Here is a 26,804-nt window from a genome sequence, read left to right as displayed (position 1 = left end):
CAACAAAAAAAAAAAAAAAAAAATCACTTAAAGCAATTTCAAAATATCAAACTTTAAAATAAAATTAAGTTAAAAGAATTTTACAAAATTAGAACCAAGCATAGTTGTGACATATTTGGGGGAGAGAAGAGAAAAATCTGGCAAAATGTTTCAAGGAGAAAAATTTGTATTTTCTGAGTTGTAACAGTTTAGAACATTATGTAAAAGCAAGCAAACAAACAAACATAAATTATTTAAAACCAAACCAAAAGCACATCCATATCTGTGGGAGGACTAGATCCTAACTTTCCTCCAACTCTGCAGAGTTAGAATCTGACCGCGTTTCAGCAAGAAGTTCGATGAAAGAGTGAAAGTCCTTGGCACCGACAGAGAATGAGCTGAACACACTCCTCCTGCCAGGGAGAAGACCGTGTACAAAGACACAGAACCAGCAGGGACTCCAGGCCTAGAAATACAGACTTATTACTCAAGTCCTCTGCTTTCAAGCCAATGAAGACTTTAACCACCAGAGAGTACTATAAAGAATATGTCTATTTGGAAGTGTTCAGGTGATCTTAACCTGGTGACCATACCCAAACAAAAACCCCGTTCATTCAAAAGTTCAAGGAACAAAAGATGTAAAAAGGTGAATGTTTACTTAAGTTTGGCAAAGTGACTGGTTTTATCATCTTGCAACAGTCACCATGGTAAAGACACAAACAAAAATCATGACGTAACAAAAGACTTCAGAATAAACTGCAAAATTAAACACAAAGCCTGCACTAAAAACTTAGGATAGAAAGAAATTAATACCGCGACCATATCTGAAAATCTAGCTATTATAAGTTAATGTTACATTCAGTACAATTTTAAAAGAGTATTTTTTTAAAAGTTACTTTCTCTTTTTCTAAGGAGATTCTATATTTTTGCCATTAGAAATTGCAAATTAAATATTTTCAGAAATAATTTAGTATGTTTTAGAGGACATGTACCTCTAATACTTTTGTTCTAGAAAAATTTAAGACATTAATATATATATATACATAAAATTAAAGTGAGATTTCTGATTTGTTATAAGCAGAAGTCAAAATTCTTCTTGACCATATTCCTAAACAGATGCATAAAATTTTGCCAAACCCATTTTCCTTGGAATACTCCCAGAAAATAGAATTCTTTATGTGACAGCTTGCCTGATCTTCTACCCTAGGTGAAATATCTAATCACTTCTTCGTGCACACATGGAAAGCATTTTTCTCTTAATTAATTTAGATGTACAAGAGCTGATTACTTTTCTGATGTTTCCTCATAATACTGAGGCAAAATGGATAAGGGAGACCCCAGATGATGTTTTGTAATCACCCAAAAGTGGGCTTCTTTTTCTCTTCATGTCTCATGGGCACTGGGCCTGCTCCCATTTTTACAGGACACTCACATAGTGATAGAAAACTCGAACACAGTAAAGCATGAGTGTCCAGGATATGCCGAGTTAGCTGACAGTACCAACCCACGGGAAAACAAGCAAGCCCACAGCAGGGGATGCTGCGGCCCGGAATGGTCAGGGCCGGCCTGCAGGGCCTGTTCCGTGAGACTCCACCACGCACCCTGGAGCAGCGCGACTCCTCAGTCATATTCAGAGGCCGGAGACAGGGCTGTCCACCCACGAGACACACACGGCAATATCCTATCCTGCCCAGGCACCAGCAATGCCAACGCCAAAGGTCTACAGGAAAATGAAAACAATCTAATGACTTCAGCAACACTTATAATGTACCCTGTCCTTTCTAAATCAAAAAGGAGCAAAACTACCCTGCCCTAGCGCAGCTCCTCACTGGTAGGTCAGGATGCCAAGTATGACCAGAATTACAAATTAATATCTATCCGTACATAATTGATACAAATGAAAGATCTCTCTTAAGCATTTGTGCTAAAATATTATCAAGAATGTTAACAATTAATTTACTTTTCTGTTTTACTTACTTGGTAGAGACCTGTCTGAAGCCAAGGTAATTTCTGTCTTCTTATTTTGGACAATTATTGTGTGGTGGGTTGATTCTTACCAACTGAAATAAACAGAGGCCCAAGAAAAACCCCAGCTGCACACAACTGGGTGTTCCCCGTGTATCTAAGCCCCTGAGACAGTGACTTCTCTGGTTCCTTGTTTGATTTATGTCTTAAAGTGAAGAGAATATTACTTAAAGTGTGTTTAAATGATGGAGCTGGAAATGCCAGGAGGTCCATAAGAGGTATCAGTTTTTCCCTCCTAGGGATCTGCTTTTTGTTTAAGGATCCTTAGACTATAACCTAACCTTGAAAACCAATGTTTCTTTTGGTTTTTAAAAGATTTATAAGCAGAAATTTATCCCTAAGATAGACAGGGTTTACATAGAGGAGGCGGGGTTAAGACTTCTCAGTGGAGCTGGTAACCATCACCTGTGTGTCCTGCCGGAGAACTCCGATGAAGCTAGTCCACTACCGATGGGACCACTGGGGAAAGGAATAAAGCAAACCCTCACGTCTACACACCGGTCTCTGCTCGGCTACGACAACAGCAACCCAGCCCTGGGGCCGTCCCAGCTTCAGCCTGCTCCCTTCAGGAGGGCACCTCACAGAGCACACTTGTGGGTGAGGCACAAAGGAACCAAAGCCTGCTAACACGGCAAAACTGACCAGGCGAGGACAGGCGCACTGCCGGAGCTGTGTTTCTGTCAGCGAGAGGGAGGGACGGACAGGGCCGCGTCTCCCAGCACCGGCCAGGAGGAGCAAGCCCTCCGCCACCCTTCCGGGTCCACTCTCAACTGGGAACAGCGGCCCGCGAGCTCTTGGGCTCCTGAGGAGAGTCCTTCCTCCTGTCTGCATCCCCAGGCCCACCACAGGGCGGCGGGTCAGCCGCAAACCCAGCCCGGGGACTGCAGAGAGGAATCTTCAAGGGCAGCTCAGCTTCCGGACCCCGGCCAACGCCCTGGTCCGGAACCACAGAGGACACCTCGGCTCACGGCGGGCAGCACCCTTCTCAGGGCTGGGGAAGGGGAGGGTGTCCCTCGGTCAGGAGCGCAGAGGCCCAGTGGAAGCAGACGGGCAGGGGGTGAGATGGTGGCAGGGGGCCCAGAGACTCACACAGTCCAGACAAAGGTCACGGCCCGCCAGGCTCAGAGTTTTCCTCAGAACCTCACAGCTGCTACTTGGAGCCGCCCGGTGAGGCTGAGCAGACAGGGCGAGGGCAGCCCCTTCCCTCCCAGGTGCACCATGCAGCCCTGCTCCATCCACAGGACACAACAGAGCTCCACAGACCCTGGACGTGCAAATGCCAGCTCCACGAGAGGAAGGAACCAGCCCAGGTTCACCCTCTCTACTCGTGTGACGACGACAGCCGGAAAGCCTTTGTTAGGATTTGTGTCCAGTTTGTAAAAGGTAATAGGAAGAAGTGAGGAAGTTCCAAGAGGCAAAGATGAACAAAAAGAGACGGGCGCGGGGAGATAAAGAGGAGACAAAAGAAAGAAAGAGAGAGAAAACTCTGCCTGGAAGAGTCGAGTTATTTAGAGCATGAAAAAAAGGAAAGGCAAAGACAGGAATGAGTAAGTTTCAGCAAAAAATGAAGAGCTAGGAGACTCCGTGAGGTAAAAGAAAAGCAGGGGTAGGGTGACTGCACTCCGACTGCAATGAAGTTACTCTCTGCAACTGTTACCCTTAAAGATGTCCAAAATTTAGACAAGGATTTCGTCTCTTATGCTTTGAGAAGATGAATACTCTGCAGGAAAGTGAGAGCACAGAGTCCGTTCTTCTATATCCAGAGAGTGAAGTGTTAATGGGAAAGCAATTCTATTTCTGATTACTAATGCAAGTGCTGCAATCGCCCTGTTTTGATCTGGTATCATAGAGAGTTTGCTACGGTAAGGAAACCTAGAAAATCAAATTGGGTGTGTTTCGCTTATTAGGCTCACAGTCCCTTGCTACTGTGACATGACTCACAACATTTAAGAACAGTAATGGAGTCTGTTCTTCCCTGCGTGAGCAGGACCACAGCACTGAAGTAAGAAGGATGTGGAGGACCGCATGCAGGCGCAAGACTTTGGCCGAAGTGTAAACACTGGCGAACACAGTTTCAACAGCTGAATAAAACACATGTATCAGTCCACAGAGCGCAAGCAACAATCCGTGACACCAGCACTAAGTTCAAACCGCCGAAGGTACACAGTGATTGATTGTTAGCACCTCCAGAGAACGGGTAAGACCCCTCCCATGCACTGAGTGACCAGACCAGTATCTCAGATCACATAATGTGCACAAGTGGCACCTAGTGAAAAACTAGCATACGGAGACCTAGCTCTTCAGACAGGTCCGAGCTGAGGTGAGTCACCCTAGCGAGCCCCCTCAGCGCTTTCAAAATGGAAACACTCCATGGCTCTTTAAACAGAAAGCTTATCTCCAAGGTAAAATACCGCCTCTCCTCTCCCCAGTGTTCCGGCCAGGGGGCGGCAGCAGTAAGGACTCTGGCAGAGCAAGTCCTCCTCGTCCCCAGAGAGGGTTGGCCCTGTCCTCGCCGCCACCTCGTGGGGGCTGCCAGCTGCTCTGGGGACCCTGGGGGTGACGCTGCGCATGGCATCTTCAAGGCCTACTTAAGACTGTTGTGTAACCCAGGTTACTGCCACTTGCTTTCCCCAGACTTTCCCTTTGGAATGCCTTCCTGAACAAGAAATTTGGGAAATATTAAACTTGTGGGAATGCAGCTTTTTGGCATGGACTGGTATTCGAGGCCCAACGCAGAAGGCGCGTGTCACTTCTCTGTGTGCACAGGAGGCTGCGGAACGACACAGCCAAACGTGCTGGGGAAAGATCAAATGGCACAACTCCTGCGAGGTGACAGTGAACAGCCTCCTTCCTAAGCTTAAAAATCATAACCCCAGTCACCGATAGCAGTCACTGCACCATCCAGCTCCCCGTCAGGGCGGCTGCTCAGTGAGGCTGGCGGAGAGGCCACTCTGCAGCGCCGTGCTGGGCGCCCGTCTCACACTCACCAACACTCAGGCTCACAACTAAATTAAACATTCCAGGGAGCCGCTGCGAATTTGTTTTACTCATGAGAAGAGCTGAGCAGACACGGACAGTGACCTGTTGATTAATTTAGAGCTCAGGTTACCGACTCCTGTGCAAGACCTGTGGAAAGTGCCCAAATCCCCACGTTTCAGGGCTCCCCCCTTACGGTCACTTTTCTCACAATCAAAATTAATTCCAACACTAGGTTCTTGGAATTTTTATACAGACTTGGAGATTACTCATACAGTCATTTGCAACTTAAAGTAGAAAATGTTCCTGTGCACTTCATGTTATAAAAATAAATACAGTGAGTGAAAGCCACGCCTGCGGTGTTACACCCCCTCTGCCCTGTTTTCGTCCATGTGCAGGTCTACAGCGCACTGAGGGAATACACAGGGCACCCACGCAGCGTATGTCCAGGTTAGAACACCAACGGCTCCCCTTCTTGCCCCTGTATTTACTATGAAATGGTAAAGCTCTTGGCCAGGCTGCTCCAGATCAGTCTCTTCCTCTGTGAAATGGGGACACACCCCGGTGTTCTGCCTTAGAGACTTAGGAAGACTCTGCTGCATGATCAAAGGAAACAATGAAAGACCGGGTTTTGAAACACATAAGCTGCCAAATAAATAAAATAAAAGTATATTTATTATTGCTGTACAAGGCTTATCCAAACTAGCTTTTTGTTTCTTTTTAAAAATCAACCCCAATCCACACATGATGTGATTCTGATATAAAACATTAGCATCACAGACCTGGTTTACAGCAAAGGTTCTTAATTCTGTGTGCTGGGAAAGAGATTATCTCTGATAATGGAAATGGAAATCTCAGCTTGCCGGTGTTTATTCCAGACAGACATTTGTGTGTTAAGTCTGTTTATCAGGCAACACTTTGTCTAAGCCAGGAAGTAGTCCGTCTTTGTAACAAGATGTATGCAAATGAATTTCCCATGAGTCTCTACAGCAAACTGTATCAGGGAGAAAAAATTCCTTGTTGCTCTACCAGCGAGAAGCCACCTCCACAGTGGGCGAGGGCAGAGAACTGTGAACAGAGCGCGTGGGGGGTTTCAAGGGTCTGATCAGGGCGCCGTTGCTCTTTATTTCGAGCAGCCGGGGTGCCTCTGGATGGTCATCTGACAGCGCCTGTCCCGGCCCAGCTTCGAGCTCTGCACATGAACAATGGCTGCAGCCCAGGAGGAACACGTTCTGCGGCAAAGCCCCAGACCTCCGGCCACGCTGGGAGGCCCCACTGATCACACACCCACAAAACCTTGAAAACGAAACAAAAAAATGCCCCAGCTCTAATTTTCTGTCCACTCTCTATCTTAAAAGAAACTTTCCTATATTCATCGGACTCCCCAGTGGCAGGACAGGTTGTAGTCACGACCAGCTTCGGCACCCAACGTGCCACTCGCTGACACACAACACCCTCTCTCACCATCAGCAGGGTGCCGGCCGGGAGACTCTTAGAGGAGAACTGCTCCCTTACTGCTAGGGTTAAAGTATCTATTCCAGAATCTTTTTCCTTTTTAGTCTTAAAGTAACAGACTCTTTTTTAAAAAGCTACATAAAAAGTTCAGTACTATTCCTTTTCTTTTCTTGTTGGTGTTCAGGGTTTGAAAATGTTACGGGAGGAGCTGGAGGTTTAGCTTGTCTTCCTAGACAAAGTAAACACTTTGTTTGTATGCTCCTCAGTGGCGCTGTATGCATCAGCGGCTAAAAACAAAGAAACTTTTTAGCTGCCCAGACGAGCCCAGAAGCTCCCCAACAGGGAGGGCGGTGCGGGGCGCTGGGAGGGCCTGACAGTCCATTCAGCCTGGGGCGACGGCTGGGGCGCAAGGGTCCCCTTGCTAATTAAATATGCATCGGTGCAGTTTTGATCGATGCAGGCCACGGATCAGATGACGCACCTGCAAAATCTTGAGCTCCGAGCTCCGGGGAAAGGGGAACACACAGTCTTGTTTCCTTATCTTTGTTTTCAAAGGCTCTCAATTTCTGTGCTTAGATATCTAATTTAATTCTCTCACCCCTCCGCAAACTGGATTAGGGCAGTCAATACCGCCTTTGTGCATCAACGGGAAAACACAGCTGTCCTTTTATTCAATTTAGCTATGACCTTTAGACAAAGATAATGACAACTGTCTCCAGGTACGGCGAGGAAGACCCCGGTGCTGCAGTGCCCAGGAACCCTGCGTGACGAGGCGTGAGGCCGGTTCTGTGCAGCTGTGGAGGTGCGGTGGGAGACTGGCCCTCAGATGAACAGGCCTCTGTCGTCCTCAGCGGAACACGGCTCTGAGAGGACAGGCGTGAGGGGCCGAGGGCCAGAGGGTGGGGACACCGGAAGGGTCACTGCTGCTGCTTCCCCCTGCAGTGTCTGAGAAACCAGGACTCCCACCAGACTCTGGACAGCGACCCTGGGGCTCTTCTGCCCGCTCGTCCTGTTCCTCTGGTCCTTTGCTCTCAGCACCAGCCATGTGTCTTCCGCACCACCTGCCTGATGGAGCGACACGCGAAGGAAGGCCGAGTCCTGCCCTCCAGGAGCTCCTGGTCACCAGGACAACGGCTGTACCGCCAAGGTTCCTGGACATTCCCTCCCCACAAGTCCCTGTCTCCTGGGAGGCCGAGACAGGGAGGCCAGCTATGCACACCCTCGTAAGTCCTTCACTGTGTGTGCCATCGGGGTGCATGTGGAACAGAGTTACAAGAGCTGAGCCCATCTGAAGTGGTCATGATCAGCGTTTGCTGTTCTGGGGAGCTCCAGAGATCCGGGCAGGGTCCTTCTGAGTGAAGCCCTGAGCTATCGCTGTAAGTCAGCACTGTGGGGCATGGTGGGAAATCGAAAAGAACTTTCACAGAGCAGACCCCTCTGCAGGGACCACGGGACGCACTTCCTCATGAGGCCTGGCTCCCCTCACAGGAACACGGTCTGGCAGGTGGCTGAGGAGCAGAGGAAGGGCACAGGCGGGTCTGAGAACATGGTCTGACGCAGGCGTTTCCTCCAGCGAGCCCTCACCTCCCCAGGCCCCTGAAACTTCCACCATTCTCTCGGGACCACAAGGGCTGTCTGGCAGGACCCGAAGGGCCTCGCGAGTTATCCAACTCCGACAGCATGGAGGAAGCTGGCATCAGGCTGACCACTCGCATCTGCCCATCTCATTTTTCCTGGCACAAGCACAGTGTCCAGCACACAGGGATGCTAACATATGTTTGAGAAAACACCCTTGAAATCAGAAGGTGGAAAGTAGCTTGGGCACGCAAGTCTGGCTCTAGGGACGATGCGTTTCCTGAGGTGAAGACAGACCTTTGGGATTGAGCAGTCCTGCTTTAGGGTCCCGAGTCACCCCTCACACCTTTGAACTCGTGGACTTGGCAATTCTCCAGATCCAGACAGCAACCAGGAGCACAGGGCCACAGGTCTGTGAAAGTCCTTCCCAGAGTTTGGAGTTTGAAACAACTGGCTGTCACGCAGCTGGCCTCAAGTCCTCAAAGGGACTGGATGACTCGTTTGCTGCTGACCATAAGTGCAATCAGGCATGAGAAGAGTGCGGTCCTCACTGCAAGTCAGACACCATTTCTTCTCTACTTTACAAATGGCCAAGAGTCGCAAACATACATCTTCAGCAACTTGGCAAGCCCTGACCACAGACGCCCGCAGACGCGGTTTCCCTTTCTACCTTGACCCATCGTGACACCCAGGTCATCGAAAAACTGGGTTTCTGACTATAGAAGAAGTTTTCCTGAGAAAACTAACAACTTAGTCTGGATGGCAGTGCTCTCCTCCTCCTCGGCCCTGCACCCACCAAGCTGGGCAAAAGCCGCATCACCGGGTCAAGCCTCGGCTGAGCACAACATTTCAGGTTTTCTTCAGGTACAAATTCTCATATACACATCTTGAAAATAATGTGCTTTCAGTTTCCACATTGACAACAGCTTTTCTCTAGTGACTTGGTTTCAGAACCTGTAGCTCACGTGCTCAGCAGGGAACTATTCATTAAGTCCATCCAGAAACACTCCGACATCCTGTGTGGCCATGGCAAAGCACAGGTAAAATGTGACTCTTTAGAATTCACTCAAGCATTTTTCAAATGCAAATAGTCATCTCTTTCTTTGCTTCTATGTCCTTATGACAGATAAACGGATTTAAATGAGTCATCCCACTTTGAGAGTTTCCGCTTGGATTCTGTCATGGCTTTCCTCCTGACATATGCAGTGCTAAGTTATTTTAAATTAATTGCAGCACAATATTTTAAAATTTCTTCACATGGTGCTAATCTTGAGTGCTTTGGATGTTTGAACCGCACTTGGAAGTGTCAGGGTCTGTGTCTCCCTCTCAGGAGCCTGTCGGCAAGCTGAAAAGATCAGTCAGGGATTCTCCCCTGAACTTTAATCTGCAACCAAAGCTGCAGTGGATTAGAAAATTTCAAAAATGTATGAGCTGAAGCAAATGAGAAAACTGAAAACATCACAAGAAAAAAAGACCGCCCCAGATAACTGTGGCAGGGGCTGCTGCTGTGCTGGGACCCTGAGCGTCGTGCCGGAGTCCACACTGCTGGGCCCTTAACCTTCAGGGACGGTGCTGCTCTCCCATCCGGGCCTCACTTTCAGCTGCAATCCCCATTTTTTCCTGTGCCTATGTTGGTGGGAGATAAAAGTATTTTCCGACCCAGTAACTCAGTATGGGTGAGTAATCTGCTCAGTAATAATCCTTAAATTAAATTGTCTTCCATACAATGCCTCGTGTAATGGTTGGTGCAGGATTAGCCAAACAAACTATCTTCAGGATGTGCTTTAAACAAGCTGCTTTTTTTTTTAACCATCGAGATTTATTTTAATAAAAAATCATGTTTCCTCAGAAGTCCTTCTCCAACACAAGTGCTAGTTCAGCATCGACCCTTGTCACAGGAGAGCGTGCGGTGCCTGGAACCTTGCCCTGATTCGCTTTCCGACACCAGCATGGACCCACACTCCTGAGAAGGCTGGTCACTGTCCTCTCCTGGGAGCCAGGGGCTGGGTGGGCCGCAGGGCAGGCCTGGAGAATATTTACTATCACCTACTGTGCGAGGAGCAGGGAGGCCGCTCCCCAGGCCCCAGGGGCCGCCGCTTATCAGCCCGTGAGACTTGCTCTCTGGAGCAGTGACTCCCTGCACCTCTGCCTCCCTGGGCAGCCTCTCAAAGTGAGCCAGAGGGAGGGAGGGCCTACTGCACCGAGCGGCTCGTCCGTTTGTCTCATATCCAACAACAGTGACGTACTCTTGACCTTGTGGCTTCTCACTCACTTAGGTCCTGGTAGAGACGTGTGCAAGCCAGGGCTCTGAGGGCCGAGGCAGCGGTATGCGCGGCAAAGCGAGTGCTGCCTGCCCGACACACTTCATCTCCCCACTGCACCCCACGCCGTCCCCCGGGCTCAGAACCACGCTCCGACCCACGGCACAGCCACAGCCGCCCGGCCCGGTTCTCTCCTCTGCTCAGAGATCTGCAGGCAGGAGGAAGAGGCTGGACCACACAGAGCTGGGGTCTGTGGCTGTCTTTTCTCAACTCGCTGCTATTTACTTATTGGTCACAGGAAAAGAAAATAAAAACATGATCAGTGGGAAAAAAGGAGAACCAGCAAAAAAAGAAAGAAGTGACAGAAGATGTAATCCCTTTTCAGATGCAGTGGGTGTGGGCTCTCCTCAGAGGAGGGTCGAGTCAGTCAGGAATTGAGGAAAGGAGACGCAGCATCGTGGGTACGAGGCCAGTACAGGGCACTTGTGAGAGCAGCACAGGAGCTACACCTGACCCGAGGAGACACAGTCCTCCCTGTGCTTCCTGTGGCCCTGGTTGTCCTCCGAAAGCTCACAGAAGTTGTCCCCTTGGTGGTGGCTGCCCTCTGCATGTGGCTCCCCAGGACTTGCGTGCTTGGTGGGAGCGCTGGGAGCCATGATGCTGCTCTGTGGGACCTGCCCCAGCCTCCCTCTGGGGCACACCAGCTGTCCCCTCTTGCCCACACACCTGCCGGAGGCCACCATGCAACATGGACAGGAGGCCTTCACCAGAGCCACACCATGCTGCTGTGACTTTCAGCCTTTAAATCCCCACAGAAACCTCTTTCCAGCCTCGGGTATTTTGCTATAGTAACAGGAAATGGACAAGTACAGTACTCAGAAACATTACTTGATTCTTATTTTGCCTAAATGACTTCCAAAAAGTCATCAAGTTTGTTTTCGTTTTCCAGCTTCACTTTGTACTCTAACAGCTCATCTAATGATTTTATAATTTCCTTTTCTTCTCTAAAGGGAGGGCTTATAGAAAGGGAAGCACTTCTACAGTCGTACTGCACACAGTCATAGTCCTTATCATAAACAATGAATGCCACCATAAACATCTGTCTTCCACAGGGTCCTCAAAGTGGGCACATCCTCTGCTCCAGTCCCAAACACGGATGCAACTCTCAAGGAGCAGACTTCAAGTAAATGTATTTGCGAGGCCTTGCACTAAAAACATTAGACAAAAAGAAAACCTTAAATTAATAGAAAGAGTAATGTCTCACCAGGAGCAGATATATTAATAAATTATTCAAAATGCATACACTGACATCATAATGAATAGAAACGGCATTCGAAGGAATCCTACTGAGAAAAGCTGGTATTTACATAGAAATCGAGAGCAAAACAAGACAACAACCACAAAAAGATCTTACCCATGGTTTTTACAGACCCAGTCAAAATACCCCATTGTGTCGCTCCCATGGCTCGAACTCCCGGATTTCCATAAGCAGGGAAAGTGGAGAGCAACAAAAAGTCCCAGGGTGAGGGGAGAAGAAACGCACGGGACAAAAATGTTACTCAGCATTTCCAAGTAACCATGCTGTGTCACACAGGCCACGGGATGTGAGCACACTTACATCTACATTTCTATTTCTGTTCTGAAAACTAAAAAGATCAGAGCTCTGAATCTGGAAAGGCAAAATCTCCTGCAGGTTTAGAAAGCATCTACAAAACCTGGCAGCAAAGAGCACTATCCACCGCCGCCATCTGCCTTCTGGCACACACAGGAAACTTTTCTAACACAACATTTTCTTACATCAGAAAACCCACTAATTAGTTTTGTTGCAATAAGAAAAAGAACCTTTGCTCGAGAGGCGGGCACTGGCGTGCTGCTCCCTTGCTGCTGCTGCTCCTGACCCCGGCCTACGTCCCCACCTGCCTCCAACTTCAGGGCTCCGCCTCTCCCTACCCAGGCTGCTCCAGGTCCACAGGAGAGGGAGGGCCGGGTCGGCTCGTCATACCCCAGCAACATCGGTTCAGAAGAGGAAACCCGGAATCCAGGTCCACATGGGAACCCTGGGCTGTCCTACCTCATCTTCAAGGCTCCAAACTAAATTGACTCTAGATTTCCCCTAAAATTCCTAAAGTCTCTGAGTTCAAATCATTTTTCCCTACAAGTTGTATTTTCCAAGAAACAAATGGTTGCAAAAGAATAAATGGAACTCCAGATGTCACAGATAAGCCTCAAATAACTCTGGCTATGCCATCCTTGATCTACTGATTAAAATACTTCAGATCAGTGGCCACTCAGGAAATGGACACTGAGCTAAAATTGCTTGCAATATTCTCTAAGTAATCAGCACGAGTCCCACGAGGAAAACCAACAAAACTGCCGAGCATCTCCTGGGCGCCAAGGGCTACTGTGCACCCGAGTTATGTGGTGACCTCAAGGTCAGCGGCCCTCACCAAGGAGGCGCCGCACAGGGAGCCCAGCCTGGGGCTGCAACCCACCCGCTGGCCAGGCTGCTGCTCCACTGCACACACTGCAGGAGCACGCCAACGCTGTCTCGCCTCTCTGCTCACCTCTCGCGGACAGACAGGCGCACACTGGCATGGTCAACCCTCGGCCACCATCGGAATACACCACAGCAATGCCGCGGCTGTGGAACTCAGTTCATTCCAAATCCACGAACTGAACAGACTGCCCAAGATGACAGTCGACCAAGTTTCACTGACTTTGGAGCCGCGGTTTCGATATTTTACGCAAATAAAGCACGTTCACTGTGCCTGCGGGCGCCAGCAGCCCTGACTGGAGGTTGTCCCGCCCCACAGACAGACGCCCTGCCTCACTCAGCGGCTGGGTGTGTCACTTGTCATCGGGTTCTGGGTTCCACTATCCAGCACAGTCTCGAACATGGAGCGGATGAGCCGGGCCAGCAGAGGGGGTTCGAGCCTGGAGCCGGTGGCCAAGGCGCCCATGCTTGAGCTGCGGCCCTCTCTGCTTCTGTGGGACCACGGAGGAGCCGTGGCACAGCGCCCAGCACCTTCCCCCGCTGTCACTGCAGAGGGGGTTCGAGCCTGGAGCCGGTGGCCAAGGCGCCCATGCTTGAGCTGCGGCCCTCTCTGCTTCTGTGGGACCACGGAGGAGCCGTGGCACAGCGCCCAGCACCTTCCCGGCCGCTGTCACAGGTCACCCACCCTCCCGCCCCAGAGGCCAGGACAGAGTCCACTGCTGCCAAGGTGCAGCCCCAGGCGGAGCCTTCCACAGTCTGCACATGGCAAGGACCCAGCGGTCAGGGGGCGCAGACTCCTCAGGCAGAAGCAGAGTCCGGCTAGAAAAACAAAGGCCGGATTTTTCAAGTAAAGCGAATTTCTGAAATGAGTGCATACAGGGGCCACATCTCATATGGAAGGCAGGAACCTAGACCAGAAACAATCCAAATGCAAGAGGATGGCGGATGCTCCACTCACTAGACAATTCTGACAATTCTTTGCAAATGCTTTAGGGTTAGGAGCCTAAAAACATTTTCTAAACTCATGCATACTGGCACAGGGCTGTAATCCCAGCACTCAGAAGGCTGAGGCAGGAGGACCTCAGAGAATTCAAGGCCGGCCTGAATGACAAAGCAAGACTCTATCTTGAAGGACAAACAAAAACAAAAACAAAAACAATTAACACATTTTTTTAAACTAAAAAAAAATCTTCTGTTTCTGTAGTAGAAGGATAAAAATTAAGCTCGCAATCAATGTTGGTGGATAGGAATCCTGTTAGGGCCTTACTACAGAGAATTCCTACAAGTACGTGATGCTAGACTTCTGCACTACGGTCTCATCGTTTCCAAAGACTCTTGTTCTTAAGATGCGGATACCTAGATTTCTAGACCTAGATCTGTCCATCCCACCAGGAGGGAACCCCAGAGTGGACTCAGCTGGAGGGAGGGGCTGCTGTCCCTGAGCAGCACGAACAGCACACGCACAAGACGTCACGTGCAGGTCACGGCAAGACCGTGCCAATGGTGCCCGATGGCTTTTGTGCCAGCGTGCGAATCAGAGCCTGGCGCTCGGGCTGGAGATCACCTCTGGGCAGGGTCCCCAGCCTGCTTCCTCAGCCAGTCGCTTCGGCCCTCAGCACGAGGGAGGTACGATCTCACTCCTGGATTCTTTCCTGTCAAGCCTGACCTGAAGCTGAAAATGTCACTTCCAACACTGGCCGAAAGTCCCGAGAGTGGCTATTTTCTCATGGATCTGCGTCTCATTGGTCCTACCTGTAACAGACTGTCTAGAATACCCAGGAAGCGTGTGATTTCACACAGGTGATAACAGGCATGCTGCGAGGCAGGCAGGTCATGTGATAAATGCAGATGAATCCGGAAGGGAAACAGTGTTCAGAGAGCACAGCCAGAGAAGGCTTCCCTAGAGAAGAGAAACTTCCCAACCGGAGATGCGCTGGTGAGCCTGGGGTGCAGCCCCACGCACGACCCAAAGTCCTCTCCTTCCCTGTCTGGTAAAGGGGACATTCAGCAAAGGAAACTGGATTTCCCCCTGGCTACAGAAAGGAACTTACCTTGACAATCATAAGTGAAAAGCAGTTATTTACAAATTTACTAAAATAGGCGGACTGCGATAAAAGCAACTGGCTGCTCTTCATTACGACACTTGAATGCAGCTCTCTTTGGAAAGTTTATTTCCCGAATGTATAAAAACGGTGCACCTTTCCAGAGCTCTGTTCCAGCCAGCACACAGTGTGCAGCAGGCCATGCACAAGCTCACACTGTCTGCCTCCTTTCTGTATTTCCTTGATACACAGAAAGAACCTGCGTGTTAGGTTCACAGAGGGCTGGAACATTTCCCCAGCTCACGCCTGGTCTCCCCGAGGGCTGAGGATGCGGGGAGCTGGACCCCGAGATCAAAGTCGGCATTGGGCAGGACAGAGGGAAGCTTCATGGTGGTCAGACAGGAGCAGAGAGCACTGGGAGCCGCCACATAAAGGGGAACTCTAGATGCCAACCACGGACTGGGCAGTGCAGAGCTAGCAGACTCGGACGGCTTTTGACACAGAGATGCTAAGTGTCTGAGTCACAATGTGCTGGGCCTGTGCGAAGCTCACACAACGGGCGCGGGCACTGGGACAGCACACGACACCCCACACAGGCACGTGTTTGTTTTTATCAGGTAAACGTAAGTTTAAGGAATGAAGTCACCTACCACAACATCTGCATCACTGAAGATGTGAGTAATACAGGAAAGACCAAAGCTTGTTTGTACTCCCAGGGTGCGGAAGCCCTGGGACAGCGGGGTACCTGGACCCCAGGGAGGGCTGCGGAAGGACAGCCCCTCTTCTACAGCTGCCACTGTTGTCCGGTCCCCGGCTGCCAGAGACCAAAACCTCCCTGAGAGCCTGGGCCAAGGGGCTGGCTCACCTGTCACCGCCAGCCCTAAAGCACACACAGCGGCCCCATTCTGCTTTATGACCCATGGGCTTCGTCCTGCCTTCTGAATTCCAACTTCCGCCCCCTTTCAGGGCGTTGGCAGGGTGCAGGCGCATTTCAGGTGGATTGGGTGGTGTCTGTGCTTGGCCATTTTTCATGGTCTCTTAGCAAAGGAGTCATTGTTCGCGAAGGTTGAACACGCTCTAAAACGCTACAGCGCGAAGCCGCCTGCCAAGCAGCTCCAAGCCCAGTGCGTTGCTGACGCAGCGGCACTGTGGTCGGGGGGAGACTGTGGGAAACGTCAAGTTTATGGTCCTGGGGGTGATCTGTGGATGGTTTTGTGGTATGCATGGTGTTTTGTTTTGTTTTGTGTGTGCTTTTTCTTTTTCTCTTTTCAGCCTCTGACAGCAGCAGAGCTCTGCAAACTTTCTGGCGACCTCCCAGAAACACAGAAGGAAGCAGTACCCTGTCCTTCCCCTGGGACCCGAGGAAACACACAGCCTCGGGGCTGCTTTCAATTTGGACTTTGGGCTGCTGAGCCAGTGAGGAGGGGTCCTGGCTGTCACGGACGTCACGGGGCTGGGGTCACCTGCTGCTCAGGGCTCTCGTGCCAGTTGTTGACATAATAAGCGCCCCTCGCACTGTAATTACAATTCACAGTGTGCAAACCACGCAATCTGCTCAAAGGCGGGCTGTCTTGTAAATCAACGCTGCAGTCCTGTTAGAATGTGGCAGGGAGATGTGGCCGGGGAAGGTGTGCCCGGGAGACCTGCTAGCGACAGGGACCTGCCCTGGGGAGAGGGGCGACTCTGCTGGGCTATAAAGGGGCTCCCTACCCTCGGAGGCGGCACCGCTCATCACCAGGGTGCCCGTTCCTGCAACCTCTGATGAGGAGGCCACAAAAACACAGTGCAATCTGCTGCCCTGCAGTGTTTCCACGTTTGGTGGCTCTTACGTTTCTTTTCCACACAGAGCCGAGATGTCTGTCCAACAGGGTTGGCTCAGGGGTGAAACACAGGAGCCTCTACTTACCACACTTCCCCTTCAGGCTGGCAGTGCCGGCCATGTTCAAGGAGGGTCTCACCAGAGCTGTGTCCCTGTGCCGCCGTTTACCGGACCCTTGTATTTCACTAACTGCAGACCGAGGCAAGCTGTCTTTTCACCCTCAGAACATGAAAGGTCATTTGAAAACAGAGCCCGTTTAAAATAATACGACAATTCAGGGAGCTGTTTAAAAAGTGCTAACACATAATTATGGTCTACAGTTTTCTCCAAAAACAACAGTGGAAATTAGTTCCCGTTCTATGACAGAGAACCACTGTAAACTTAGGTGGGCTAACCTTTGCATGAACCGCCCGGCGCTCTGGGAACTGCAATCTTGTTTTCAGCACCACAAATGACGTCAGATGGGCCACGTGAAATAAACCTGCACATTGCTCTCCTGTTTACACAGTCGCGCTCAACACCTCATTCGACCTTCAGGAACGCTGCACTGTGAAGGCCACCACCAGTGGCCACAGCAACACAGCCGGCGAGACAAAAGAATATGCCAAACGTATAAATGTAGCAACGGATCTAAAAATGTCTAACCTCACCTTTAGGGAGGATGTGCCTGAATTATAAATGCCAACGGAGGGTCCAACGAGGCAACAATTCGTGACTGCTCGTTTTAGGTGCTAGTCAGTGGGTGATACCAAGACCACCACCATCACCAACACCAACACCATCAAAAGAATGGGGTTTATTTACATAATGGTTACTCTAATACAGGGAGCAGACACATCTTCCACTGTCCTTGCAAAAAAACAAACAAACCAGTTTCTTTGAGCAAACTTTTAGTTCCTTGGCTTTAGGGTTTTGTCTTCGTGAGTACAGACACTGAAACAATTTGTCTGTCTGTCTGCCTGTCTCTCTCTCTCTCTCTCTCTCTCTCTCTGTCAGTACTGGGAATTGAATCCAGGGCCTTCACACGGAGCAATAACCCCAGGCCTTTTCTGCTGTTTATTCTGAGACAAGGTCTTGGTAATTTACTAAATTGTCCAGGCTGGGATCTAACTCGAGATCCTCCTGCATCAGCAGCCTGAAGTCCCGGGTGTGAGCCACCACGCCTGGCTAATTTTAGCCTCTTATTCGAGCACTTCCAGTACTCACCTGGCTCCCTGCCTTCCCCACTCATCCACCCATCTCGCACAACACAGAGGTCCTCCTCAGCCGGCATGGAGCCCTGGAGACAGGAAAGCCTGGGGCAGCTCAGGTTTGCTGTGGACAGCGGCACCAAGCTCCCAGCCTCCGACCTGGGCTCCGATCTGGGTACAGTGACTCGTGCCATCTTCTCCACCTTCACCGTCCATGCCTGTTCCTGTGCTCGGCCAAGAACGCCAGACCGTCTGGAACTAGATGCCAAGGTGATTGCCTCAGCTGCCTCCCTGAAACAAGACCCTGGCCTGGAACTCGAGCCTGTGGATGCCACCCTCTGGACTGGCCGGGTGCCTGCTCCTGCCCTGCCTGTCCTGGCGCTGCCCAGCCTGGGGCACCAGCCCTCCGCATTCAGGCCTCCATCCTGTGTGCAGTTCCACTGAGCCACTCAGTGTCCGCTGGGCACTGCTCGGCTGCTCTGGTCCTCTCGGAGTCCTCCGATGGGCTCAGCCTCAGAGGACAACTCAGCTAAGAATTTCAGGTCTCGGTCCTTCACACTGCTCGCCTTCCAGTATACAAACCCCATCTGCCAGTTCCTTTCTTTCCCTTGGGCGGAAGGAAATGACTTGTTGTAAAGGCCTGTGGAGAATACAAGTAAAAAATGCAGGAGCAACTCTCTGTCCAGTGCCGATGGAGCTAGCAGATGACCGGTCAACTTAAACACCTAAATAAAGAAGGTGCTTTCAGTGAAACAGGCGCACCTTATATATTTTAGCTTCAGGCACGTCCATGCACACTCCTTGGCCAATATTTTTATGCAGAGACAATACCCGACTCTAAGCGTGAAAGACAGATAAAGGGAACAGCAAGACAGATCTTTTGCAAATGAGAAGGAGGGAAGGGAGAAAGGAGAGGAGAGGGTTATGTCACGTGCACACAGCTCCTCGTGATGCACGGAAACGTGGACTAACGAGAATAAAACCAAACAGAACGAGCCTGCTGAGGGAGCGCTGCACCTCTCCATGCTTGCATCTGTCTATTTATTTGTATATTTCAAGTACACCAGAGATCACAGACTTTCCTTTCTACTGAAATTTTTATTTGTACAGATGTGCGTCTGTGCAAACACACACACACACACACACACACACACACACACACACTACTTAAGTTAAATAAATTACATATGCAAAAGAAAAGTGAGCCGGGGCTAAGTTATTAAAAGAAGCCTTTGGAGCGAGGAGCGATGACGTGTGGAAGACAAACCACAAGAGTTTATTTAAACAAAGAGCGAGCACAGAGATGGAACAGAAGTGAAAATACGGGAAACAAGAGCTCCCTGGGCTGTCTCTGTATATGTGGTTTTCTTGGACGTGGCAAAGACAGACAAAAAGAGACATCCGGGACTTTTTGACTATCCAAAAGTTTAAGACTTTAAATAAATAAGTTTAAGGAAGATACAGTTCAGATGAACTGAATCCACACTGATTTTCAGTAAGATCTTCTATTGTAAATGCAGCAATATTATCTTATACAAGGTCTTTAATGTTAAACATAATTTCTTACAAGAAGAAAAAAATTTCAGGCTAAGATTTAAAAAAATATTTTTATAGTATCATTCTGAAGGTTATGCTATTAAGGCAAAATATTTGACTTGGCTTCAGGAGAGATCAAGAGCCTGTCCCTCGCACTGCAGTGCTCTGTCCAGGCGTCCGTCTCAGCGGGCAGATCAACGGGCCCGGGACTGGCCCAGGGGCCTCTTCCCATTTAAACTGTGCTCTGGCCATCTTGAGTAAAGTGGAAGAGTCAGCCACTTAGAGAGAGATGACATTCGTGACACACACTGCACCCATCACACGGCCCTGGAGTGCTACTGGTCGAAGCAAATGTCCCCTTCCAGTATGACAAAAAACAACACTTAAGAGCCCTTGGGAGGGAAAGCAGAAAGAGTGGAGAAGTTGTAAAGGAGAGAGGTGGACTTGGTCCTCTGATCCGAAGCTAAAAATAACTGTCTGCTTGCATTTCGACAGACATTATGATAAACCCAGCTGAGACTCCTTGCTTACCGAAGGCGACTCTGCCTCTGCATATAAATGGAAGCACATTTCTAGCACTTATAGTATTACAAATATTTACAACGGCCTCCAGAAGCTTTTAGCAATGTACTCGTTGTCTTGTTTCCAAAGAAGCAATCCAATTAAAATGATGATTTTAGCTTTGAGGACTAGGACAAGAACTGTCATCCCTTGTACTCAGCATTTTACAAACCCTATGGAGAAACAATTAGGGGGAGTAGATTGAAAACTTCACTATGCTTTCTGTGTTCTTATATTGACCAAGTATAGTTTAAAAGTATTTTCCAGGAGAAATATTTTTCCAGTAGAGCCTATTCATGATGTCCCCCTGTCTCCCAGGCTTTTCTCCATCAGCGGGTTCACTGGTGTACCTTGTACACTCAAACTTCTCAGCAGGAGGTGGGAGATGAACACGACTCATTTTTCATACATTCCTTCCAAACTCCTCCATCCAATAGCAAATGTCCATGCCAAGCACACAGAAGACAATGTATTGGCTCAATTAATTTTCTTACAGAATTATCTCAATGTTTGCCCTCGCTACATTTTGTTAGTAAACCTTTTGATTTATAGAAGTATTCCCTTCTGAAAAGAATTTACTAGTTTATCACATTCTTATGTTTTAAATTTTTCCTCCCTTAATTCCATAAATTTAATTCTTGTGGCCATTTTTTAACCAATAGATTTTTATTAAGCACCTTTTATAAATTATGTTTTTGAATGGCTTATATTATGGTCCTAGTGAAATTATAAAGTAATAAATTACTGTTTGTATCTTGCAGGATGTATGTCATATAAAAGATGAATGCTTCTCCTGAAGATATCTGAAGGGAGCACCAGGTGATTACCTACTTTTCCTCATACAATTCAGATAAATAATTAACGGGAGGTATACAAGATCAGTTACATACTTAAGAGTAAGAATCAATTAAAACAAAATTGGATGCACACTCTTCCAATAATATATCACCTCAGGGACCATGAAATGCTACCCTGTGTTTGTAAAATCACTGAGGTCAGGGTACAGCCTTAATGCCATTTCTCCATGAGTGCTTATAAGTGGGGTTTGTGTGTGGGATTGGGAGGGGACAACTGGTGATTTATCATTTTAACATCTGTATAATAAGATGCTTTACTTTAGTGCCTAGAAGTGACCATTCATACCCAAGTGGTTGCTCCTTACTTTCAGCTAGATGTGAAACCCCTTCATTAATCTCCTCAGAGCTTCCCAACACAGCCGTGCCCAACCCAAGAACACACAGCTGTAGGAAAATATGGCTGAGTGGCTTCTTTTAGTGCATCCGTGGACTGGTCACATCTAGGCACCAGGCAGTCTAACACCAGCACCAGCCCCTGCACACAGCTGTGTTTTAAAGCTAGGGAAGTGACTTATGTTTCAAGACGTTTGGGCATAAGGTTTTCCAAAATCCATCTCACCCATGCCTTTTAGTTTCAAACACTGTCTTGCACTATTGTGCACACGGATGTTGGCAATACTCACCCTGATGCATACCTGAATCTGTACCCAAAACTGTGGTTAGCTGGACACAGGCTTGTCTCCCTGGCCGGAAGGTGGGCTGGCAGAGCCAGGCCTGCCCTCTGCCCCACACCTGGGTTGGTAAGTGAAGCTTGAACAGATTGCGCATCACTCCACACACACCCACACCCTGAAACTCCTAAAGAGGAAAGTTCACCGGTCAGGGGTTCAGAAGTAATGATGAAAGTCAGCAATCTCACAGAACCCCAAAAGAAAGTGCAAAACAAAAACACACACAAAAGCACGGTGCGAGGCCCAACGTTCTCTTGGTGGACTTGAGCGCTTCTCAGGGTCTCCTTGGCAGTAGTCACTGCGATGCCACCATGACTGCATGACCCAGTGAAGGCAGAAACTGGACTCAGAGCCCATTGTTTGTGCGCAGCAGACCCTCTAGTGAGGTCACAGTGGCAACCAGAGGTGAGGACCAGTGTGAGGGTGTCCTCCTGCCCCCTCCACCCAAGACCCAGTGCTCCTCCCTGCAAGGAACATGGCACCGAGAACAAGCTCAGCACACCTGCAATGGTCTGGTCGGGCGAGCAGTGTCACACCTGTCACAGGTCTTCCTCGCATTAACAAGAATCGAGTCTCTTCACTGGCGGTACTAGCGGTAGACAGGGCCTTGAAGCCCAGTCCGTGTGTCAGGCGTGCTCCGAACACATGGCTCGATGCACCCACACCTAGGCTGTGCACCCATGTGCGGGGGCACTGCTCGAGTCCGGAGGGACATTCAGACTGGGAAGCGCACACTTCGCCCAGTGTCCACGCAGCAACTGGCCACTGGAAGAGGCATCTGTGGCGCGCTGTGGATGGGCACGAGGTGTATCGTGACACTCCGTGGTGAACCGGGGACTTAGCCAAGCTCCCGAAGACAAGAGGCACTGCTTACTGAGCAAAGCTCCTCCCAGCACCCAGAAGCACCTACCCACCCACTGGGTGGAGGATGGTGGATGGACAAAAAGATGATGCGTCCACACTATGCAATCCTCACAAAACAGACCTACTGTGAGACACAACCCAAAAGCGAACACTGGTTAAATGTCACCATTTACAGGCAAAGGATTTCTGAGCTTCCGAGACACTAGCTTATAAAACAGTCGTGAAAAAGGCTTAATTGATAAAATAAAATTACTGGTCTACTAAAATGCTGTCTACTGATGAGAAGTAACAGATGATCTGGGAGCTAACTCATGGAAAGAGCCCAGCGCGTGGTATCTCAGACAGTGCGCACCTGTACGGGAACACCTTGGCCACGGTGACTAATAAGGAAAATTAGGCTCATGATCTATGATTGTCCACTAGGATCAGCCTCCCATGTTCAAAAGAGATAAACCGGACAAGGACACATGACAGTTGCTTCTAGACTTCTTTGAGTTAGAATCTGAGAAGACATTGCAGTCTTGTTCTCTCACCCTCAGAAGAGGAGATGGTGCCCCCCAAAGGTCAATACACCTGGATCTAAAACCACTCAACAAGTGAAAGCCATGTGACTTAACCAATATTGACTCTATTTCTCTTTCTGCTTACAGAGATCAGTAATACCTAACACCTCGCCACTTACACCATCATAATAAATGATGCAGCAAGAGTCTTATTTTTTTATTTTTTGTTTTTTGAGACAGGGTCTCTCTATGTAGTTGAGACTGACCTGGAACTCACCATGTAGCCAGGGCTGGTCTCAAACTCACAGTGATCCTCCTGCCTCAGCCTCCCAAGTGCTGGGATTACACAAAAGTCTTATTTTAAATAAGTATTGGGCAAAAAGGTTCCAGATAAATAAAGATAACATTACTCTTTCCAAATAATGCTGATTAAGGTATCTACTATTAATGCCACCACTAAAGCAATAACCATTCCTACAAAGATATCCATGTCCTGCTGCCCTCCTGAGACCCTGGGGATATCTACACTAGGCAAGAAGTTCTAGTCCTCAGACAGCACTGTTACTACATCTTCACATCAGGACGACTATATTTAAATACTGAGCGGCTCATGATTCATACTTCCAAAAGAAAACAGTTCCCTGCCAAAGGCAAGCTCATCTTCAAATTGTGGACACACAAAGCAGCCACTAGGAATCAGCAAGTTTTAACTGGCTGAAGCAGATTTAGATATTTTGCGTCTCCGGGGCACACCTTCAGTTTGTAGGACTTCACTCTATTAATGGGGTTCACACACGGCTCAGGTGAACTTCACCTGGAGTTCCTCAGACGGTTTGCACATTAACCAGGGACAGAGGAGTTTACAGGTCACCCAAAAGAATTCCTGTCTTGGGATCTTGCCCGGAGCTCTAAGCATTTAAATGCCAACTGAAGCGATATCACAGAGTGACTACAGGCTTTTTAGGAGCTCTTCCTATTTTCTTATTTTTTCTATTTTAAATGACAACTATGAAGTAGAAACACAGAGTGAAGAGTCTGAGAATCTGAAGTTTAAGAAAACAAAAAAGAAATTAAAACTCAAACATCTGATGTTTATAGACTGCTTTAGCCCACAAAGGGATTTCACATACATTAACTTATTTCAATACTAACCTCTGAACTTCAAAGAACATGGATCAATATTCATCTTAATAGCAGCTCAGACTCTTCACCTTTCTAATTATATGTTTTGTAATGAAATATTTGTAAGAAATAATAGTCAATTATGAATAGCATTTATTTTGTAAACAAAGTGTTAAATAAAGCTTACTTTATAGCATTTTTCCTGAAGAACAAAAGCTTGGCCCATAATAAATGGAAAATATTTTGGTGCCTAAAGTTAGGACTTTGAACTTCAAAAATTTTACTTTATATTTATGGAAATGTTTTCAGGGGACATTATAATGAAGTCTTACTGTATATAACATACTTAAAGATCTAACACGACAAATGGATACTTACAAAGCAAAAACTACATGCCTTTATTTAATTCTGTATGCATAGTTTATTAGACTGCAGCATAGTGTTGTAACTTTAGGTAAGAAAAAGCCACGAGAATGTCTGAGTTCAAAGTCATCACATGTCCAAGTGTACCCACCTCATGCTATGTTAAAATTCCATTTTTTCTTGCATTTTTAAGCCTCCAATCTTTCTATACATAATGTGTACTCGTAGGAGGACATTTAGCCCAATTTATTTCAATCTACTGAGATTAGTTAAAGAAGAAAACAATGTTTAAATACATGATGCATCTCAGACAATAGCCTAGCGACTCGTATCTCAGACCACTCACAAGTGCCAACTTAAATCCAGACAGGCAGACGTAATTTTAAGATTATTCCATGAAGTCTATTGGGCATATATAGAAAATACACTTATGGAAAGCTAAACAGAACGGCACTTAGGAGGAAGGGGATGGTACTCTCTTGTTTGAGGAAGATTCAAGGCTTGGGCCGATATCCAGGAATAATCTAGGGCTTTCAACAATGATGAAAATCACTAAAACCCTGCCACATTATGTGAATGCCAGTTCAAAGTGAAGGAACCCCCTTGGAGAATTTCCAACCACGTCCAGGTGGCCACGGGGGCTCGCTGATCAGAGCCACGACCGGTGCACAGCGCATCCGTGTGGCACCGGCTGCGGCACTGCCGGGCACAGCTCTGCGAGCCCTCTCACCTACCCTGGAGGAGCCAGGCCCCTGGCTGTGAAGAAAGCCACAGTGTGGGGAGGAAAGCCTACAAAAGAATGAAAACAGAAAGCGTCTAAGGCCTTGGCAGAAGGACACTAAATAAAATAGAGAGCGGTGACTCATTTTGGCAGTGAATCCACCTCAACCCCTTCAAAGCCTTTGGCAAGAGTCCTCGGAGGAGACCCCAGCCTTTTGCCAAGCCACAAAACACCACAATTATTATCGCAGCAGTCATCAACAAAACAGATTTTGTAAACTGACTTGTTGGCACATAGATTAAAGAAGCTATAAACAGGAATAACAGCTGTTTGGGTTGCCCTATGCGAGAGAGCGCCTATACGGAAAGTGCATTTCGGATCCCCATACGTGCCCGGGCAGTCAGGAGCCACACCCACACCATGTACTGATGCTGTGTGCGCTCCGCACAAAGGGCAAAACTCGAAAGACATCGCTGCATAAATCTTAAACACAGGCAGCCCTTTCAAATTAAAATACCGGACTTGCTCTGAGAGGACTAACAGAAAAATTTCCTCAAGAAAAGATTCTGTAATTCCCTCACTAAAATAAGGACTATGGAAAAACGAATAAAGTTTCTCTTAAAATATTGAAAAGTCTCTCTTGCTTTTTACATAAGCAAAAATGTTGATGAATTCTTTGGGAATCTGCAAAAATACACCTTGCTCTACCTACCTACACATTACCTGCTGGCATTTTATGCTCTAAAAGTTAGAATTACCTCACATGCTCCAGGCAACTTAAAAAAATCCTACTTGTCACATACTCATGGGCATAGTCTGTTATGAATAAAGTAAAAAATGCATGTTTTGGAATGGCTTAACTTCTACCTTTGCTATAACATTATTCACCTGAATAACAAATCATCAGTGAATATTTAATCAAAACAAAATAAAAACTGACTAACCTGAATCAGTTTTACGTATACATTCCTAATCTGGAGTTTAAAATGTACTCTGATTTATTGTAAAGAGACCTGCCCCTTGGCTTTTAATTTAAAAAGAAAGGTTTTCCCTGGGTTGTTTATCACTAACTTACAGTAAAATGTTCAGGAATCATCAAGAAAGGCTTTCCATGATGTTTTCTTTCTGCAATGCCACATAACTTTACAGATAGTCTGTGAACAGGTATCCAGAGACCGGCTTTACAGCTTCTGGATTGCAATGGCCCAGGTAGTCTCTCAGTGTTCCCACAGCTCCGCCTGAAGCGTGTGGTGCTGAAGCTTCCTGATGGGCGTTGATCTTGTACACTGCAGGAAGCAGAGTTCAGGTTGCAGCGCTGTCGGTAACACTGGGTTTCACCTATTGAAGGATCGGGCCTCGGTTCACAATGGCTTCCTCAGTGAGAAAAGACTGGAACTGAACACACTAGAAGCTCACACGGCTGCAAACGCCATGGACCAAACAGCAAGAGAAAATCCAGCATGGAGGGACGGAGGAGCCTTGCTCCTTGGGTAGCTTGTGGGACTGAGCAGCTCAGAACCAATGGGCCACGTGAGGGCTCCACAACTGAGCGAGCCCCTCATCCGCGGGCTGCCAGATGCTCCAACTATGGAAGCCTGAGGACCAGGGCGGCGGTGCTCACCAGTCAACTCCTCACGGACATAAAAGCAAAACAAAGCACCACCACCATAACCAGCTTTGCTGAACAGCTACTAACGCATTAAATAAACTGCTACATCAATTAAAAACTATCTTTAGAAATCTAACCCACCACATACTAAACAGGAGCTCTGCTTAAGGAATTCACTAAC

The 26,804-nt window shown here is 48.1% G+C and overlaps 1 protein-coding gene across 4 annotated transcripts in view; it reads right to left on the bottom strand.

Moving 5' to 3' along the window:
• Nfia (nuclear factor I A) overlaps positions 1-26,804 on the bottom strand; it is a 430,814-nt gene that overhangs the window by 125,306 nt on the left and 278,704 nt on the right. The gene's annotated exons all lie outside the window — the stretch shown is intronic.

The sequence above is a fragment of the Fukomys damarensis genome, unplaced genomic scaffold, assembly GCF_012274545.1.
Source record: "Fukomys damarensis isolate Sample0158 unplaced genomic scaffold, DMR_v1.0_HiC HiC_scaffold_33, whole genome shotgun sequence".
NCBI lineage: Eukaryota > Metazoa > Chordata > Mammalia > Rodentia > Bathyergidae > Fukomys > Fukomys damarensis.
Note: the sequence above shows the minus strand (reverse complement) of the source record. Positions and strands in the feature narration are given on the sequence as shown.